This window comes from Microcebus murinus, chromosome X, assembly GCF_040939455.1.
Source record: "Microcebus murinus isolate Inina chromosome X, M.murinus_Inina_mat1.0, whole genome shotgun sequence".
In the NCBI taxonomy this organism is placed as follows: Eukaryota; Metazoa; Chordata; class Mammalia; order Primates; family Cheirogaleidae; genus Microcebus; species Microcebus murinus.
This window is the reverse complement of record NC_134136.1, coordinates 26,487,716-26,509,073: the sequence shown is the minus strand read 5'-3', so window position 1 is coordinate 26,509,073 and position 21,358 is coordinate 26,487,716. Positions and strand designations below refer to the sequence as shown.

At 33.7% G+C, this 21,358-nt stretch overlaps 1 protein-coding gene across 3 annotated transcripts in view; it reads right to left on the bottom strand.

Moving 5' to 3' along the window:
• Nucleotides 1–21,358, bottom strand: part of DIAPH2 (diaphanous related formin 2) — an 824,298-nt gene that overhangs the window by 390,272 nt on the left and 412,668 nt on the right. The gene's annotated exons all lie outside the window — the stretch shown is intronic.

The window sequence follows — 21,358 nt, the reverse complement described above, 5'->3', positions numbered from 1 at the left end:
GACTGGAGGAGGGGAAATTTTCTATGATTTACTCTTGGAAAGTAAGAAAGATAAGCATGTCTTAGGTATTTATAGGTATAGATACAGTTGTCTAACCTGTTGGCACAAGATACTCCAGCCCAGATGACTTTGATCTACAGTGCTATGGATCAGTTTTTTTGCACTGTCACTAAGATCTTTTTATTATACTTCATTCACTTATTCCTTGCCTCCAATTAGATTATAAGTACCTTAAAGGTTGAGAATGTCCTTGAAATGGAACTAACACAGTAATACCCTTAAAAATGTATTAAATTAGATTCTCAATAAATTCTTGATTTTAGTTACTCTTGCTTGTTTGTTACAAATCAGAGATCTTCAAAGCCTTGTGAACCAATTAATGCATACATCGAGCCACTTTACTCATTAAAGAAATATAACTTTGGTAAATTCACATTGTCACTCTTGACAATATTCTACCAAACAAAATGATAGTATAAGTTAATGTGAAAAGCCTATTAGTACTGTTCAAATTACTCTATATAAAATTAAAGGAAAAAAGCCAGGCTCACAATAAAGAATGGCAAATTCCTAAGGACCAGAAACAAAAAAAGAAATCCAAAGCCAAAACTCTGATAGGGAGATAAAGGCAATAGGCTAAGAGAGATATAGAGCTAAAGATAAGTTTAAAGACTAGGGTTTTAATATCTTCACAGGGAAGAGAATTTAGTCATGAGGTTCTTATACATGAGGAACTGGAAATGAGCTCCCTTAGTAAAGCTGGAAGGGTGGTGGCATCTGAAAACTAGGTCTAGAAAACCTTCAGCCACTTGCTGAAAGATGTGGCAGGGAGGAAGTTACCCACATCAGGCTATGAGTAGAAAGATAGGACACCATGCCTTTCCAAACTGTTTGGGGACCCTAAACTGAAAAATTAATACACAAACTGATAAAATTTAGCAGAGGCAGAAAAATAGAAACCACTCCATATGGTATCTATATAATTCAGAGCATTTGAAACTTCCAAAGAAAACAACTCTGCTAAAGGTGAACTCTTAGTAAAGAAATTATGAACGGAATGAAATAATAAACCACTATGATACAAAGTCAGCAGCACATATAATGAAGGGTGAAATTCACACCTTCAACTAGAGATATCAGAATAACAAGGAGATTTTAAAATAAATATCTCAAAATGACTAAAGAAATAAAGAATGGGCACCATAAAGAAAAAAAAAAAGAAAAAGAAAAGAAAAAAAAAAGGGTAGATTAGAATAAAGAAACAAGTATATCCAAAATGGAAAATATAGATACTAAAAAAATAAAATCTCAATAATAAAAACAAGGAAATTCATTATTTACTATATAACAGGTACTGTTCCAAGCTCATTCCATACATATACTCACTTAATACTAAAATAAATCTATGAGGCAGATAATATTCCTATCTCTACTTTACAAATGATAAAATTGTGGAATAGAGAGAGGTTAAGAACTAGTAAGTGGTAGGGAAAGAACTTGAATCTAGGACATCTGGCTTTGAACTCTTTGCTTTTAACCAACACACAATACTGCTTCTCAATAGATGACTTGAAAAGTTTACTAGATATACATAAAGAGAGAATTAATGTGAAAAGAGAAGAAAATGAATGAATTGGAAGATAAGTCCAAAATTGACACTATTAAGGTGATATCGAGAGACATTAAGAAGATATACTAACAAGAGCTATTAAGAAGTGATATAAAAAAGGGATCATAAAAAGAGATATTAAGAGACAGATACCAAAAGGAAAAGTGGGAGGAAAGAATGAGAAGGTTTGAAATATCTCTGAATTGCAGATGAAGAGACTATAATGTCACAGAAATAAAGAATAACATGAGTCCTCAAGATTAAAAAATGTAACATAATGCTAAAACCCTGGCTGCTTCTTAACTAAAAAGAGGTAACAAGAGTCTTTCTTCACTGATAATGAGGAATTTTAGAGAAGGACTGAAAGGTATTGAACCCACATCTACTGCTCACCTTTAAAAGATATTTCAGGACAAGTGCTGGAATAATTTTCCTAGAATAGCACTTTCATCAAACCGCTCTCCTGCTCAGGGTTATGCAATGGCTACCTGGCCTTAATTGCACAGATCTAAACCAGGCGTCCTCAAACTGCGGCCCAGGGGCCACATGTGGGTGTTTCTGCCCATTTGTTTTATTACTTCAAAATAAGATATGTGCAGGGTGCATAGGAATTTGTTCATAGTTTTTTTTAAACTATAGTCTGGCCATCCAACGGTCTGAGGGACAGTGAACTGGCCCCCTGTTTAAAAAGTATGAGGACCCCTGATCTAAATTCAATATAACCATCCAAGTCCTATATAACATAGTTCCATCATCTCCACCTAACTGGCCCAGCCATGTGCCAGTCAACAAATGAATGAGTTCCTGTATAATAATCCATGTAATATTTGCAACATTGTGAAGCAGGTATTTTCTACATCTTAAGGAAAAGTGAGGCTCTCATAGGTCATATACCTTGCCTAACATCAGAGTTGAGATTCATATCCAGGTCTTTCTGATCACAAAACTCTATATTATATTAAATAATATCCCATTACTATGGAGAACCTCCCCCACACCTTAGCCACCACCTTGAAGAAAAACTTAAAGGGAAAAATATTATTTTCAACAAAATTTTTCCCATGTCCACTCAAGTTAAAATAATAAGAATTGAAAGAAAATGATCATGCCATAGGATGCAAATTTATTAATTTTTAAATTATCTTCCCTTTGTACTATAAGCATCAATATATTACTATACCAACAGAATTTAAGTATATGTTCTATCTATGTGATGAGTATATAATAGATTCTGTATTTTTAATCATCTTGTTTCTAATCAATAATTATAAATTGTTAACATTTGGGGGATACAATAACTAGGGTACCTGAAAATGACTAGAAGCAGATATAAGGCTAAGATTCTGTGTAAACTCTACCTGTTGAAAGGTTTCATCAGATTTTTTCCTAAAGTAGTTAAACCAAAGTAAGTAACCTTCGATCATTAAACCAATTTCAAAATCCACAACAGTAGGTGATAAGTTAAACTTCAGTATAACCGTACAGTAGAATACTGGGCAGGCAGGGAAATCATGCCTTAGAAAAATATTTAATAACAACTTGGTGCTTTTATATACAAAAAACACGTGATGCAGTTTATAATCTTAATTTTGCAATATACGTATCTGTGTGTATGCATAACGTAAAGATTAGAAGAGTATAAATATTAGAAGAATAGACATCAACATGTTACCAATAGTAATGACTAGTTTAAGAGATTATAGGCAATTTACGTTATTCTTTATTCTTTTTACATTTTCTGTAATTTCTCTGTATTTACTAAGCAATTTAAAATATTTTAGTTTTCATAACTCAGAAAAATAATCATTAATTTTATAACCAGAAAGTGAGATCAATTTAAAAGAAATAGATTTCCATTTTAAAAAGTCTGTTAGCTACCTGCATATGTGGATATATATATATATATATAATCTCAAACTGTCAGTTTAATCTTTCAATCTTTATGGTACACACTAATCTTGGGATAGAGTCAACCAGTTGTTTAGCTGTAATATTAATATATTACTGAGTGCATTTCAGAAGCCATCAGTAAATTGGTAGCAGGAAGTGTTTAGGGTCATGACTCCAAGACACGTTTCGAGTTTTTGGCTATAAGGAATAATTAGATTGAAAAAAATTTTTCTTTAACTCTGTTAATCAGTTATACTAACAAAGTTAACTTTTGTCAGACAGTTTCCATAATTAGGGAACCATAATATATTATTCAATTAAAATATTTCATAACACAAAAAGTAGTATATGTTAACTTAAATGTTTCCTGCATATTTAATCACATTCATACCCATTACTACCAACACAGATTGAAAATGCATATATGCCAACCTTTAGCCCAGGGTGACTTCTAAAGCTGAGTTATGAACCCCAACTGAAATAGTGGGTTTGTAATGGAAATGCTGACAACCTTAACTATAGCAGCATGAACAACATTGACTATAATAAAATCCTTGTTCAGATATAACTCACATAAAAAGTAAAAGCCAAGGGCTGTGAACAGCTCAGTACATTTAAGTCATTTTTCAACACATTCGAAATCTATATTATTTTATATTCCTTTCAAAGCAATACCTGATGGTTTTTTGAACTTTCATGTTTTGTTTATAAAAATGTGTATATATTAACATGTCATATGATTCCCTGTGAAACATTTTTTCCTTTATCTTCAGCTATTGAAAGTGCTAATGAAATTTTCATGAAATAAATGATTTGTCTGGTCTTACTTTGCATTTTCAAGATCCCTGGGAATGGACTCGTTCAGTGAATTTGGAGTAAAAAAGGCCCAGCAAATTCTGATTTGCAAAGCCTGTTAAAGTGACTGCCTTAGAATTGTGGGTATAAAACTAAAGAGGATAATAATGTTCCACAAAAGTTTAATTAGCACTTCATTTCCCCCCACCTCCCAAGGTCAAAGGAGTGATTTCTCTTTTCTTTCATGCAAATAATAATAATAATAATAGTAAATAGAAGAAACCAAGCACTTGACTCAAAAAGCTCTAGCAAAAGCAACAATTGCTATTTGTTAATTAAGGTGTGAGAGTACTCAGCCACTCACAGTCACACACAAGTTGTACATTTGGATATCTGGCGATAAGCAGTGTTAAAGAGAAAACTGCTGAGGAGTGACAGACGTGTTGCTCTTCTCTGTGGGCATTCCCCTCAAGTCCAGTTCGCATAAACACAATTTAAGAATCAGGAGAATGACACAGAATTGATCTAACATGTTAACTGTTTCTAGCAGAAACTGAAAATTACAATACTTATGGGAGGACAGAGCTCTTTTTTCCTTTTGTTTTGTTTTGGTTTGGTTTTTTTCAGATAGGGTCTCACTTTGTTGCCCAGGCTGGAATGCAGTGGCTGGATCATAGCTCACTGCAGACTCAAACTCCTGGGCTCAAGCCATCCTCCTGCCTCAGCCTCCCGAATAGCTGGGACTACTGGCGTGTGCCTCCATGCTCAGCTCATTTTTTTACTTTTTTGTAGAGAAAAAGTCTCGCTATGTTGCCCAGGCTGGTCTTGAACTCTTGTCCTCAAGCCATCCTGCTGCCTCGGCCTCCCAAATTACTGCGATTACAGTCATAAGCCACCCATGCCCAGCTAGGACAGAGATCTTTATGTTTCCTTTGTGTCAGATACTTGCTTATAATTTAAACAATATAAAATTTAAATGTGAATATTGTCTTAAATATCATCTTGCAAATGGCTTCATTCATCATAATCATTTCCCATTTTTTAAGACCATGGAAGACAAGAGTAAAACAATAGAATAAAGATGATTAACAAATGACGGTCCTTAGAGAATCAAGCAAAAAGTTATTTATTTCTTTTCATATACAATAAATTGTGACTGTGATTTTACTTCATACAAGATTGTGTTTAGAAATAGGTAATTCTACCTTGACTGATATCCATAGAAAATTAAATTATATTTTCCAAAATATTTGAACTTCAATATTTAGTATCTTCAATATTTAAACTTCAGCATTTAATATCACAGCCAGGCTCAGCATATACTTTTTATTTAATTTTTTTAGTTGATGTATTTATTTATTGAATACATTTAGGGGTACAAGCAATTTTTAGTTACATAGATTAATTGTAGAGTGATAATATCTGGGTTTTACTGAACCTATTTGATTTTTTAAATTTTTTAAGCTACTCAAATTTAGCAGTGGGGGGGTTATATACCAATTTTAATGACACTAATAGGTTTTGATAACCCACTACTATCGGACCAGCCACAGCATATACTTTTATGTGTTAACTACTTCAAGTGACATTAAATCTTAGAGACGTAATTAGTATTAAGAACAGAAAATTAAACAGAACACAAATACAAATATGATAATTGACCTTGCTACAGACTTTGTTTTGAAATTGGGAGAGGTAGAATAAATACTTCCTTTATACTTTAAAATTTAATTGATGATATTGAATCTGAAATTATAGCTAATTCTAGAAGTTTTATTTTACTTTTACATGTTAGTGGTATGACACTGATGATACTAGAAATGAAATTCATTCAGAAAATCATGAGTGATTAGAAAAATAGATACAGGTAATTTCTAATTATCATATATATCGTTTAGGTGCAATATCTGTATACAAATACTATTCCTTTTGTTTTTGTAATTTTTCTCCCCATTGGGGGTTTCCTCATCTACCACTAATGCCACAATACAATACATACTGAAGTCTCACATTTTTCCAGAATCTTTTCTCTTTTAGTCTCACTGCTCCTCAGCTGCTAATAAAGGAGACTGTAGTCATGGAGGAATTTATATTAATATAAAATAAGATTTGACTGTGTTGGGACTCAGAAAACAATATCCCAAAATGAAGCCCTCAGAAGCAGTCTCGGAAGCAAAAGTTTTTCTCAGAACTTTTCCTGCTCTCCTATCTCTCTCAGTTTCATTCTCTCCCAAGGCTAGTCATAGAAACTTGAATCCCTGTTCCCCGAGGTGGGTCATAGAAACCAGAACCACTTTTTCCATAAAGCCATCAATAAAAACTAAAAATATCACTCTAAATTTTCCTCTACATTATCTGTATAAAAACTGTCCATAAAGAAATTATCTAACCTACCTTCTTTGACTATAGGTCATAAGATCCTCATTCCAGAGAGGGTCTTGCCCCATAATCAGAAGGAAGAAATGTTTACTTAGAGAGGCCAAGAAGAATCTAGACAGGCCTTGCTGCATTTCCCCACTCAGTATATTAGCATTAGATCAGACCCTTTTTGTCCAATCATATTTCTACACAGTTATCCAAAGTTTGTTGTAGCCAAACATAAAAATGGACAATTTCCCCTGTATCACTGGGTATTCATTCTGACGACTCTTGTGTATACACGTTAAATCAATTTATATGCCTTTTCTCCAGTTAATCTGCATCTTGTCAGTGACTTTTCAGCAAAACATCAGGGGACCCTACAACTGTATGATTAACGAGTTCAAACTGTGTCGGTAAACCATAAAAAAAAAAAAAAAAAAAACTGATTCAAGGCTAAGCAATGTTTCCTTCTGGAGGTTAATTCTATGCCTATTATTTATTCACTTATTAAAGTTTATTTATTTATTAAAGATCTGACAACATGGAGAATTCTGTAACCTACATTGCTGCTTTTAAAAGTAATAGAGAAAAATTAAAATATCAGTGATAAATTTTGTATATTCCTCTCCAAGAGAGAACTATATAAATCACATAATATTTCCAGTACTGGATCAACTGTAATTCAAGACTAGCTGGTTATATACAAGTAGACAGAGTTCATAAGGTATATAATGTAATTTAACTTTTCTAGGCTTTATTTGGTAAATAGCATTTCCCAAGCAGAGCAATTAGCTGGACTGGTGTATGGCTTACTTATTTCCAAGAGAACACCTGTCTAACTTCACGGTTAGCAATGGAAAACTGTCGGAGTATGTGCTGTTCACCGCCATATGGCAATGGTGTATGGCCTTGGAAGACGTTATGCTGTGGTCTGAGAGATCAAAATAGATGCCCCTTTATCAACTAAGATGGATCCTAAGGTAAACGAAACAAAAGTTACCTACAGGTTGAGGGTTAGGTCCTGGGTAGCATGCAAATTTCTAAATTCCTACAGCTACAAGAAATACTAGGCTCCTGCTAAACTCCCTAACAACAGGAGCTATGAGACCCCTTCTAACTCTGATTTATAATTCAAACCACTATGACTCTCATTGGACAGAGGACTGGCCTTACATTATGTCTGATAAGCAATTGCAGACCGTAAGCCAATTTCAGCCAGCTTATGGAGGTTGCACACAGTGTGCCCTATAGTTCACCTTTTGAAGTAAAGAACTAAATTCTACCTCATTTTAATGCTGAAACCACGCCCCAATGTGAACATGGAACGTATATTACATATATGTGTACCCATTACCCACATGCCTAGCTTCCCTCATAAATATGTATAACTTTTCCCCAAAACATGTTGAACATGTATGACTCTACTGTGTAATCTGGACCTTGTGAGGCACAAAAACCCAACCTGCCCCTTCCCTCTTCAAAGAGAGAGTACCTTCAGTACACTCCAGAGACTTTCTTCCTGGTTTGCGAACTGATATCACCAATAAAGCTCTCTTCTTTCTACTATTTAGCCATCCTCGTGATCTTTCAGACAGCTCTGATCATTACCACAAACCCCTTATTTACTATCCATGTTGAAACTGTATCTACTTCTTAAAATCACCTGCCTGTTAATTCCCTTCAGAATAATTATATTTCCGTGCATGCAAGCATAATCAAAATACAGACATATACATCAGTCTTAAAAAAGGGGGCAATGGTTGAAAGTATTTTGAGTGTATGTTGAAGAAATTTTTAATATTAAAAAACATGGTGAAGAACGCTTGGTAGTAGAGTTCCAAAGCTGCAAAAATGATATCTGTTCTCTTCAATGCATTTTCTGTAAGGACGTCAATATGCTAAGACTTCTGACTGGAAGATATTGGTCCCGAAGATTTATTTATTTATTTATTTTGAGACAAGAGTCTCACTCTGTTGCCAGGGTTAGAGTGCCATGGCGTCAGCCTAGCTCACAACAACCTCAAACTCCTGGCCTCAAGCGATCCTCCTGCCTCAGCCTCCCAGGTAGCTGGGACTGCAGGCATGTGCCACCATGCACGGCTAATTTTTTCTATTTTTTACTACAGACAGGGTCTCGCTCTTTCTCAGGCTGGTCTCCAACTCCTGTGCTCAAACGATCCGCCCGCCTCGGCCTCCCAGAGTGCTAGGATTACAGGCGTCAGCCACCGCCTGGTCCCAAAGATTTACAAAATCAATAGTAAAAATAATAATGTACATTATAAAGCACAAGAATTTCAAGGTGATAAATCTTTGCATACTTCCAGATCCTCTATATCCCAGAACACTGCATAATATTTCACATGTGTTAATGTCCAAATAAATATGTATGTGGGGTTTTATCATTATTAAGAGTTAATAGAGAGAAGTAGGTCATTTTCAGGGCTATTTTATATGTGTAAGCATATGTGAATTTATATGTATATATTTCTGTATATATACACATCCATGTGTGTGGTACATGAGTACATTAGTATTTTTTCTTAAAACAAAGGCTCCTTCATAGATAATACAAACAGTATGGTCTATTTGTAACAGAACAACATCTGATACTCTGCTATAATAAAGTAGACCAACAAATTGTACCTATCATTATTCTTTCCATTTTTAATCAAATTAAATTACACTTTATGCTGGAAGTACCCAAGAAAAAGCCTTTTGTGCCATCTCAGATAGATGCCCTTCTAACTCACTTTAAAGCACCCTGAAGGTTACCTAAATCCCTTGCCCCAGGGTTCAGTATTTCAGCCACTTCTCTTCTCTACTCATTCTCCTGTTGATATTATCTATCCAAATGGATTTAAATGCAACTTATATTCTGAGGACTCTCACATGTCTCTCTTTAGCCCCAGTATCTCCCTGAACTCCACATTCTCATATCCAACTGCCAGCTTGCCATCTTCATTTTAATATCTAACAGGCATCTAAGATGCAACATATCCAAAACTGATACTCCCAAATCCCAAACCTGGTTATTCCACAATCTTTCCCACGTCAAGTGATAAATCCATTCTTTTCTATTGCTCTGGCCAAAACCTTTGGAGTCACTGTCAAAGAAGTTCTACTCTCATACTCTACATCTTAGTTATCAGCAAATGCAGTTGGCTTTATCTTTAAAAGTCTAGTTTTCCATAGTGAGTATGATGCGCACCATTTGGAGGATGGACACGCTTGAAGCTCTGACTCGAGGGGGGAAGGGAGGCAAGGGCAATGTACATAACCTTAACGATTGTACCCCCATAATATGCTGAAATAAAAAAAAAGTCTACTTTTCATAACCTCTACCATTGTCACCCTTAATCCATGCTAACAGCTTTTGTCAATGGATCACTTTCAGTAATCTCCTGATGTCCCTCCATTGGAATTCACTTCTCCACACAGCAGCCTGAATGATTCTTTGAAACAAAAGTCAGATCTTATTATTTCCATACTCTCTATCTGCTAATCATTTCCCATAAACCTCTGAATAAAATCCAAAGTCCATGCCTGGTTCTACAAAGCCATACATGATCTTGCCCCTCTTATCCTATCATTCTCTTCTTCACTCAACCTTGCTGTAGCCATACTGGCTCTCTTATTCTCCCTCAAATACATTAAGCGTGTACAAGATTCGGGGTCCTTTGCATTTGTTCTTTTGATTGCTTGGAATGTCCTTCGCAGACATACAAACATGATTTGTTACTTTAATTCAAACAAGATTCTAGTCAAATATCACCTCCTCAATGGGCCCTTCCTGACTGCTTTCTGTGATATAGCACCCTCTACCATTATCTATTCCCTTAACTTGCTTTATTTTTCTTCATAAGTTAAGACTAAATGGAATTATATATTTATCTGTTTCTCCTATGAAATTAAGAACTTTGCTTTATTCACAACTATAGCCCAGGTATCTAGAATGGTTCCAGGCATGTGACAGGTGCTCAATAATTATTTGTTCAGGAAGTGAGTGAATGAATGATTGAATTGTATTATGAGTTATCTCTTAAAATTATTTTATGATTATAAATATAAATATACAGTCAACCCTCATTATTCATGAATTTCATATTTACAAATTTGTCTACACACTAAACTCAATCTGTAACCTCAGTCAGTACAGGCAGCAATTTTGTGGCCATTCACAGACATGCATATGTGCAGTGGTGAAGATTGAGTTGTCCTGAGCTCACATTCCCAGATGAGGTTGATCAAGGTGATGCGTTACCTTATTGTTTCAGATCTTATACCATCAGCAAGTGCTCTTTTTCACAGTTTATTTAGGGGTATGTTTTTCTCAATTCTGTCCTTTCCTTGGGTGATTTTTGATTTTCCAACAAGTTGAAGCCATCTTGAACTTGGACAATGAATACATAACTATCTCACCTCTACTACCTATGCCAGCACTGAATATATGATATAGTTTGATTTTTGTCTATTTTTGCCAGTTTGATAGCTGAAACTTCTACCTTAATGTTTTATGTGCATTTCTCCCACTACTGGTGAGGCTGAACACTTTTGGCATGTTTTTTTTCCTTTGAGAGCATTCTATTCATGTGTCATTTGTTCATTTAGGGATAGAGAATCATTTCTAATGAACTTCTAAGTAAACTGAGATATCAACTCAGGTAATTAATAGAAATATTTGAGACAACTCATTTTCCTCTGAAAAACATCAGTGTGGTGTTGAATAGTAAAAGATATGTGAATAACTGCACAAATTAATTTAAAGTATACATATATTTCCAGAGAATAGACAACTGAAGAAAACTGATGTATTTAAACCAAGGGATAAAAATGTGCAATTTAGTAACTACAGGTCCCTATACTGGTAGAGTTAAATAAACATGCATTTATTTGACAACGATACACCTCAAAAAGGGTGGGCAACAGAGATATCTATTCTTTGGTCATCATCATAAGATGTGTTACTATTCTCTGTGGACACGTAGAGGGAAAAATCAATAGAATAAAACCCTAAATCCTAATGATACTACTTTAAATATTCAATAGTTTACTGCAGTTTTAGGGTAAAGCAGTGTTTGTATGATTTCATTGGATGTTTCTAATTATAATAATTAATATTCCCATAAAAATATGGAATGTACTAAGGTTTATATTGCTTTATCAGATTATTTTAAATTTATGAACAAAATCTTCATACTTTATTTCTTTTCAATTATGTTTTTAATATCACTCTCTATGATGTTATAGTAGAAAGAATAAAGGATAAAGAAGTAGATAAAATTTTAGTTCTTATTACTTAGGTGATCTTGAGAATTTTATTTAACTTTTCTAAGCCTCAGTCTCTTTTTCTATAAAACCATACTGAATACAGTGCCTGGTACTGCACTTAGTAAGCTCTTTATAAATGGTAATGGTTATTATGACCACTATTAGATATCACAAAATGCATAATTTAGTGAAGAAACAATAGTTAGCATAAGCATTAGCTTTAGGTTTTCCGCTACAAACACAAGCAGAATCCACTCCTTTAAAATGCACATAAAAGAAATGCTTTATTATCATTTTTACTAGTTATTATAATAATCTTTTAAATTCATACCTTTTTATTTGCTCCTAAAATTTTACTATCAATTACTTAGACTATTCAATGAAATACTGTACGCTTTTTCTTTTCTTCTATGTTTATACATGCTGAGGATAAAGATATCCTAATAAAATAGGACATTGGAACTTTTATGATGAACCCTTGGATGTAGGACAATGATTCTTCCATCAACGCTTAGAGATGGCAACCAAAATGAGATGGGCCTTTGTGATTAGCTTTTTAGTCTTATTTCTAAAAGGCTCAAAAATGGAAAAGAATATTAGAATATGTAAAGAAAATAAAATGAATGGCATCAAATATTATTTCAGAAAGCTTTATGATTTAACAAGTGAATTCTATCCCTCATTTTTAAAATAGGATTGAAACAAACAAAAAACCCAGATCTAAATCGACTGTAATTAATATCCTCACATTAGCTTGAATACGAAACCATTATTTATATATAACAACTTTTTCTGAAGTCATTTTCACATTGAATATCTAATTTTATTACCATAATCACCTTAAGAGATAAGTAGGCTAAATACTACCATCTCTTATTTTTCAAAGTAAGAAAGATAGGAACACTCCTATACTGCTGGTGGGACTGCAAACTGGTTCAGCCTTTGTGGAAAAGAATATGGAGATACTTTAAAGTGACACAAGTAGATCTACGATTTGATCCAGCAATTCCACTACTAGGCATCTACCCAAAAGATCAAATGACACTCTACAAATGGGACACCTGCACTCAAATGTTTATAGCAGCACAGTTCACAATCACAAAGGTGTGGAAACAACCCAGGGGCCCATCAATACATGAGTGGATTAATAAAATGTGGTATATGTATACCATGAAGTACTATTCAGCTTTAAGAAACAATGGTAATATAGCACCTCTTGTATATTCCTGGATAGAACTGGAACCCATTCTATTAAGTGATGTATCTCAAGAATGGAAAAACAAGCACCACATGTACTCACCAGCAAATTGGTATTAACAGATCAACACTTAAGTGGACATAGAGGAATAACATTTATCCATTTATCGGGTGTCAGGCAGGTGGGAGGGGGGAGGGGGGCATGGGCAATATACGTAACCTTAACATTTGTACCCCCATAATCTGCTGAAATAAAAAACAAAAAACAAACAAACAAAAAAGAAATATTGTTTTACAAATGAGGAAATAGGCATTGAGTGGTTAGATGGCCAAACTATGTTCAAACAAGTAGCTAGTGTCAATGTTGAAACTAGAATGAATATGCTGATTCTCATCCTTAGACATATGATTTCTAGAGCATATTTCATTCAGATATGACTATACCAGAATCCTTTGCCACAGAGATATTAGCTTACAATAGAAGTCTGAGTTTTCTCCTTACTACTTCAGTGAATCTTACAATAAAAATGCCAGTGTTGTGGTTTCTATGTATCTCCAAAATTCACGTTCTGGAAACTTGATCCCCAATGTGAAGATGTCGAGGGGGGTGGGACCTTTAAGATGTGATTAGGTTATGAGGGCAAAGCCATGACATTATTATCACAGGAGTGAGTTTGTTATTGAGAGAGTGGATTTGTTATAAAAGCGAGTTCTATTCCCTCTTGCTTCTCTCTCTCATGCCTTTGCTCTTTTGCAAGAAGGCCCTAGCCAGATGCCATCACCTTGATATTAGACGTCCCAGCCTCCAGAACTGGGAGAAATAAATTTCTTTTCTTTATAAATTACTTAGTCCATGGTATTCTGTTAAAGCAACACAAAACAAACAAAGACTGACAGCTCCCTTCTGACAGATTCACAGGAAAATATTCTTAAGGAGTTCGGGTCATATGAAATTGGCACAAGGAAGTGCTATATTTGCTATTTGCTAAATTTGCCTCATCAACTTGTGGAATACAAATACTAACAAAAGACCTCAGTTAATTTCAAGAAATCACAAAAGCAATGGTACTAACTATGGCTTGATCCATGTGTTCAAACCATGACTGAAATATGTAAAATATGGAGAATGGCAGCATTTGCTCAGGTAGCTCTGATACTCTTCTGGTAATCTCCTGAAAACCCTAACCCCCACATTCCTAAACAAGGCTCATTTTTATTGATGAATATATCAGAAGGATTAGTAGTAGTAAAAAGCACAATAATGATAACCAAGTTGATTGCTGGATTCCACATGACCAGAACTCAAGAAGACTGCTCATACTCCATTCTAGTCACTAACCTACCCCAAGAGTAACTACTATAATGATTTCTAAAAGCACAGATTACTTTTCCCTTCAATGACCACTTTTAAAGAATACTTTTGAAGACTTGGTTTTCTACTTGTTGCTTAATGAAGTTGAAATTAAATATCTGCAAATGTATTTTAGCTCATCAATAATAAGTACCCAGAAAGTTTCACTGTGGGGTTAAATAAAGAGAGAAACTATGATCAGGTTGAAGTTTAATAAGCATTCATTGAGCTGTATTTACCATGACAATCCTGTGTTAGATTTTGCTGTGGAAAAGCAGACTAATGATATCATGCATAATTGAGAAAGCAACATGCCAGAATGCAGTAATAAATACAGAAACTGTTACATTGCGATGCAAATGAGTATAGGATCAAGTACCAAACTAAAAGGTTCAAAGAAGTATTATGGTAGAGGAGGAAAGTAAGAAACCACTGAAAGTTATAAGAATTTGATAAAACTTTTTTATAGAGTGGTGGGATTTAAACTGGGCCTTTAAAAAAATACATGGGGCTCTGGCCGGGCGTGGTGGCTCACGCCTGTAATCCTAGCACTCTGGGAGGCCGAGGCAGGCAGATTGCTCAAGGTCAGGAGTTCAAAACCAGCCTGAGCAAGACCCTGTCTCTACCATAAAAATAGAAAGAAATTAATTGGCCAACATATATATATATATATATATATATATATATATATATATATATATGCCAAGTACCCTGACAGATTCCTATACAATTCTATAAGAAATCCTTGATTTGTGTTGAAATAATTTACTCAAATCCAAATGCCCATGATCTCTGCTTCCTTTCACTGTTACCTGAAAATATTAATGTGTTTACACACTAGTTTCCTATAGAAATGAAAATAAATTACAGTGTTTATATGTTATGAACTGAAAACACTGGTTGGTAATGACTAGGGTTACTGGCCAGCAAGACGAAAACATAACTTTCTTTCCTAAGTCCTTGTGACATTTCACATTAAAATCATGTTTTCTCGAACTTATTTATCTTACTTAACTAATGAACAAGCTCCAGAAACCTGCTGTAGAACATCGTACTGACAGTCAACAATAATGTATCGTACATTTAAAAATTTGTTAAGAAGGTAGAACTTGTGTTAAATGTTCTTGCCAAAAATTAACAAAAAATTTCTATGAATGTTTTGGACTTATTATTGTTTCTCCAATTTTAAAGATGCTCACTTTGTTTAGAAAAATTAGAAGGGACTTGGTGAGAGTAGAAAGAAAGAATTATAACAAACTGTCAAATTTTTGTAGATAAATATGTATTTGGCTCTTTAAAACTTAATGATATTCTTTTAAATTTTAGAACACATTTATGGTGTTTATAGAAAAGAATGCAATTCATTCAGCAAAAAATGTTTAAGTTATTTTAAACAGTATATACAAAAAGTCCAAAGGCAGCTGAACAAACAATTTGACTGATTTATTAAAATGATACAGTGGTATATGTGTACTCAATTTTACTCAAACGGCGAACATTTAACTAAGCTAACATTTAACTAAGGTCAATTATACTGACATATTGCCGCATTCGTATATTCTATGCTTCTAAAAGGTTAGATCAACAGGGTGTCCCAAAAATCTCCATACCAAAAAAATTCTGTAAAATTTTGTAATGAATATGTTGTAAATAAAGGTACATTTAACTACAATTTCTCATTTTCCCTACATATGGCGATGTTTAGGGCACCCTGTATTAAAAAATGTTATACTTTGACACTCTCTTACATGTAAAGTCTTATAAGTCACAATAAGTTAAATGCTCTAAAAACAGTAGGATTTTGTTCCATAGATTTTTGTTCCACAGATTATAGAAAAATCTTAAAGATTTTTAATGAAATAGTAGATAATATGAAAGTAATTTTCAGGCATTAGAATAAAAGATACCAGACAATCATCAGTTAGTTATATATTCCATTGAGACAGTTTGCTCTCATTAGGTCCTTTGAGACTTGGTCCTTACTATTTACCATAAACTTTTATGATTTGGTGGCCTCCATAAGATTAGGTCTTCTCCATTATTAACCTGATTGTTTCCAATTTTAACCTTCTCCTTGAAAGAAGTAAAATGTGAACCAGGAAATATTTTTAAGTCCCAGTGTCTTCCTTATTCTAACATACCTTGTTTCTTCTCTCATATTTACAGCAAACAGTACTTTTAGGCTGCTATTTTCAATTTGTCAACTTCCGACAGTGCCTTATTTTGAAATATGCCTGCTATACCAAAATGATATGCAAACAATTCAAGTTAATAAGCATTTATTGAGCACTTCTGAGATGCCGTGCTAGCACTGAGATTGTAAGGACAAATAGGACATAGTCCTTGCCACTAAAGAACTCAATCTAGGAGGAAAAGATAAAAGCAAATGATTAAATAAAAAATGCAAATGTAGTATATGCTATATTACTAATAAGACTAAAATGCTGCTGTGACAGAGAGGAAGAAGGGGTTGATTTTGTCAAAATGGGGCTAGAGAGGCTATGGGCAACTACATAGAGGAAGTAGCATTTACACTTCCAGTAGGTTTTTTTTTTTGTTTTTGTTTTTCATTTTGTCAGCATTTATTTTCTATATGTTCTCAAATATGTGAGCATGAATCTCTGTTGTATATTATAAACCACAAATGAAGTAAAATTGTGGATGAAATATTAGATGAGGTCTGGCAAACATACATTGACTCTATCACTCAACTGTGGTCATGGGCAATTCCTTCATCATTCTGGCTCTCAGTTTCTTCAACTCTAAATGATAAAGTTGGGCTAAATGCCACTTTGGGTCCCTTATAGCAGGGACTAGATAAACTCTAAAGCTTCTACCAGCTCTGGAGTTTATGAAAATGTATTTTTTCTTCTTTCCCCAAACTTTTTTACTCTGATATTATTTTCATTTTTCCTTTTTCTTTATTTCATAGATTATTTTCCCTTTTAACATTTCCTTTAACCTGAATTTTCATCATTATTAAACCCATGAAGAAGTCAGAGTAGATAAACAGCTAATCAGTTACTAATATGTCATAGAAACACGGCAGATATCAAAAGGTATAGTTGATCGTTAAAGTCACAATAATTTATTTAATTCGTAAAAAATTAACACTGTTCATAGGAAACTTCACTAGCTTTTATCTTGTATGATGGCACTAATTTAACTGAAGTGAAATCTATTTTGGATTTATGCAGAACCTTAGGATTAATAGTGCCTTCAAATACATTAATATAAATTTTTTCCTCTTTTGAATTGAATAGTTTTAATTAAACTTTACTAACCCTTTTGGTTTAATCCCTGGAGCCGACCTATAAAACAGTAGAGGTTTTAAATCAAACTATAAAAATCCTCAAAGCTGAAAGTTAAAGTGAAACCCACAGGGGAAAAAAATAAAGGATTTATCAAATATGTCTAGTAAACCAGCAATGCTTTATATAATATACATCTATTAGCTATAGGTATTTATATATATATATATATATATATATATATATATATATACACACACACACACATACACACACAGACACACATATATACACTCTTTAAAATTAGTCATTGGGGGAAAGGCGATTGTGGTTTATCAAAAGTATTTTCAGTGTTTTAAAGTCATCAGAGTTTCTATAACAACCATTTTTTTCTCCGAAGACTCATTAGTATTAATATGCCAAACATGAATAAAAAGACCTACAGATTTATAATTTCAACTAGAATAAAATGACCACAGCAATGTTATTTTGTAAGTTTCCCTGATAATAAAGTTACATAATACAGACTGCTTCTGAGCTTCATAAGGGTTATGACACCCTCTCTTCCCTTACCCTGCGTATTTGTCTCGCCTCTCCCTGCAATTATAATTAACTGAATAACAAACTAACTAAGTAAAGAAAGAAAAAACCCAACTCAAAACAATACCGCTCTCTCAGTCTTCAGGCAATACTTCAGAAACTTTTCCCACCAAAGTACTCCTAATGGAAGAGACATGTACCGCTAGGGATCTGCTGCCAGTGTGAAATTTCTTTGAAGTCATCTGTTTTATTTTAAAAATTCATGCAGATTTTGAATTCTATTCTATAATATATACATATATGTTGTAATGTAAAAATGATGTTTTCCCCCAATATCTTTGAGTTACAGAGCTTTAGAAAAATATGTTTGGTTTACATGATAGCTTTGCATCTTCCAATGAACACAATTTTAGAAGCTTGGCTTTACAAGGAGTAAAAGGAAATATCAAATAAGTTTTTCCAAGGATCCTACCTACTTCTTTCCTTTTGTTTTGTTTTCACTTCAAAGTTATTTTTCCCCCCTTTGCTAGTAATTTTGAGGCTGGTGACTTTAGTAATGAACTAAAATAAATGTGTTATTTGCTATGCCAGATAAAAACAAATCCTTAATCTACCAAAGTAGGTACTTGAGTTCTAATAATGCAAAAATATAGAATAAGTTACTGGTAGTCATACAATTGTTCTGTGAACATGAGTTAAATAATTTATTCCTTAACTGAATTAGTTTTGTCTTATCTATATCCCTCTACAAAAAAAGGTACTTTTTTTTGTTTTTAAAGACATAGGTATAATTTCACAAGGAGATAGTCTATCATCAAATAAAATTAATTATATAGTATTGATCTATTTTTTATTTTGGGGGGTAGAATATGAAAATATGTGTGTGTGTGTGTGTCTGTGTGTATGTACGTTATACATAGTACTGAAGGTGACAGAGTGTGAATCATACAGGGATGAAACGTACATTAAGCAAACAAGACAAGCTAGACTGAAATACCAAGGAAAAGTATGTAACTATAAATAAGAGGTAATTGGCTTGACCTTTCACCATATTTTATTTCTTCCTGCAGACTGAATTCTAAAGTATTTTTTCCTAAGGCTTTAGTAACAAAACATTTTTTAAAAAGAAAAAGGAAATAGATTCTGAACAGTGATTTGACAAATGATAGTCAGTTGTCTTAGAGGACAGGGCAGGTGGGATTTCTAGGCAGGGGATATAGCATGAAATCGTACACATAGACAGGATTATTATAAAGGAATAAAAACGGCTCAAGAGAATATATGTCTGAGTACACTGAAATGAGAACTAGGAGGAAATGAAAGAGGGATGCAAGCAGGCGGAAAGTGCTTAAGAACTTTTTGAGTTGAGAACTCTAAGTCTGAATTTCATAGGGAAAGAAAAAGAACTAGTCAAAATAACTTGAGAATGGGTATTGCTACAGCCCAAATAGTGAGATAGAAAGAGGATTTTTGGTAACAGTCTTTTGAATACACGAGCAGGAAGAATACACAAAATCAGAAATAATAAAAATACAACCGAGAGATATTGATCTTGAAATGGACTGGGAAAGAGAAGTTGGTGGTATTGTAAAACAAAAATATGAAAGGATTTACCAAAGTCCAGGCATAGGAAGTAAACAAAGAGAATTGAATATAATATTAATACATACTTGAGAAACTATAAGATATCCTTATGATTATTTCCTTCTAATAAGACAATAGAAACAACTACAATATTCTTAGTAGTATAGCAATTATTACTACTACTATAAAAAATAGTGCTATAGCAACAGCTACATACTTCCTATATATCAAGCATTTTACTGGATGCTTTGTACATGTTAACTCCTTTAATCTTATTGTTACTATTTTTCTCAGGTTTTTTTTTTTTTTTTTTTAGACAGAGTCTCACTCTGTTGCCCGGGCTAGAGTGCTGTGGCATCAGCCTAGCTCACAGCAACCTCAAGCTCCTGGGCTCAAGCAATCCTCCTGCCTCACCCTCCTGAGTAGTTGGGACTACAGGCATGCGCCACCATGCCCAGCTAATTTTTTCTATATTTGATACAGACTGGGTCTCAATCTTGCTCAGGCTGGTCTCCAATTCCTGAGCTCAAAGGATCTGCTCACCTAGGCCTCCCAGAGTGCTAGGATTACAGGTGTGAGCCACCGCACCCGGCCATATCATTCTCATTTTAAAGATGAGAAAACAAAAACATGGAAGTTTAAATTATTAGCTTAAGGTTACAGAACCAGTAAGTAGTAGAACTAGGATTAGAGAGTTATCATATTTAACTTAAAAGGCTGTGCTCTATAGTCTACCTTTGTCAGTAGAAGTAGTGGCTAGTACACAATATAATTTAATGTCTCTCTCTGTAACTATACAAAACATATTAATACTGTATATACAAATGGAGTTTTATATGTATATAAATACCTAAAGTTATTTTTTAAAATTTAAATTGATACATAATAATTGTATATATTATGGGGTACATGTGATATTTTGATACATACAAATAATGTATGGTGATTAAATCAGGATATTTAGGATATCCATCACTTTAAATATTTATCATTTGTTTGTGTTGGGAACGTACCAAATCTTCTTTTCTCTGCACCTATCCTAAAACATTCTGCCACTTTGCTCATGTTGGAAAATAAGCCTTTCTCTGTGTCTGTAAAACCCTATCCTCATACTTCATCCTTGGGCCTCTTATCTACCCATTCGAAAGTACTTTCTCCCTCATCTAAACTACAGGACATTATCTTTTCCTGTAGAACTTCTCACATTCATCCTTGTTTTACAACATGTTTGCATGTGTATATAAATATATTTTTTCTCACTTTCTACATTTTAAACACACTCAAGCAACAACTGTTTTATAATCATTTTTATATCACCAAAAGCCCCATAGTATGGTTCCTTTGCAAATAATATATACTTGTTTATCAAATGAAAGAATGAACATATTATCTAATCAGATATGAAAGCTTTGAAAACCTAGAAGTGTTAAAAAATGAACACAAAGATTATTAAATGCATTATTCTATTAAATATAGGCTAAGCTAATGGAAACTATATTCCTGCTTTTCTTG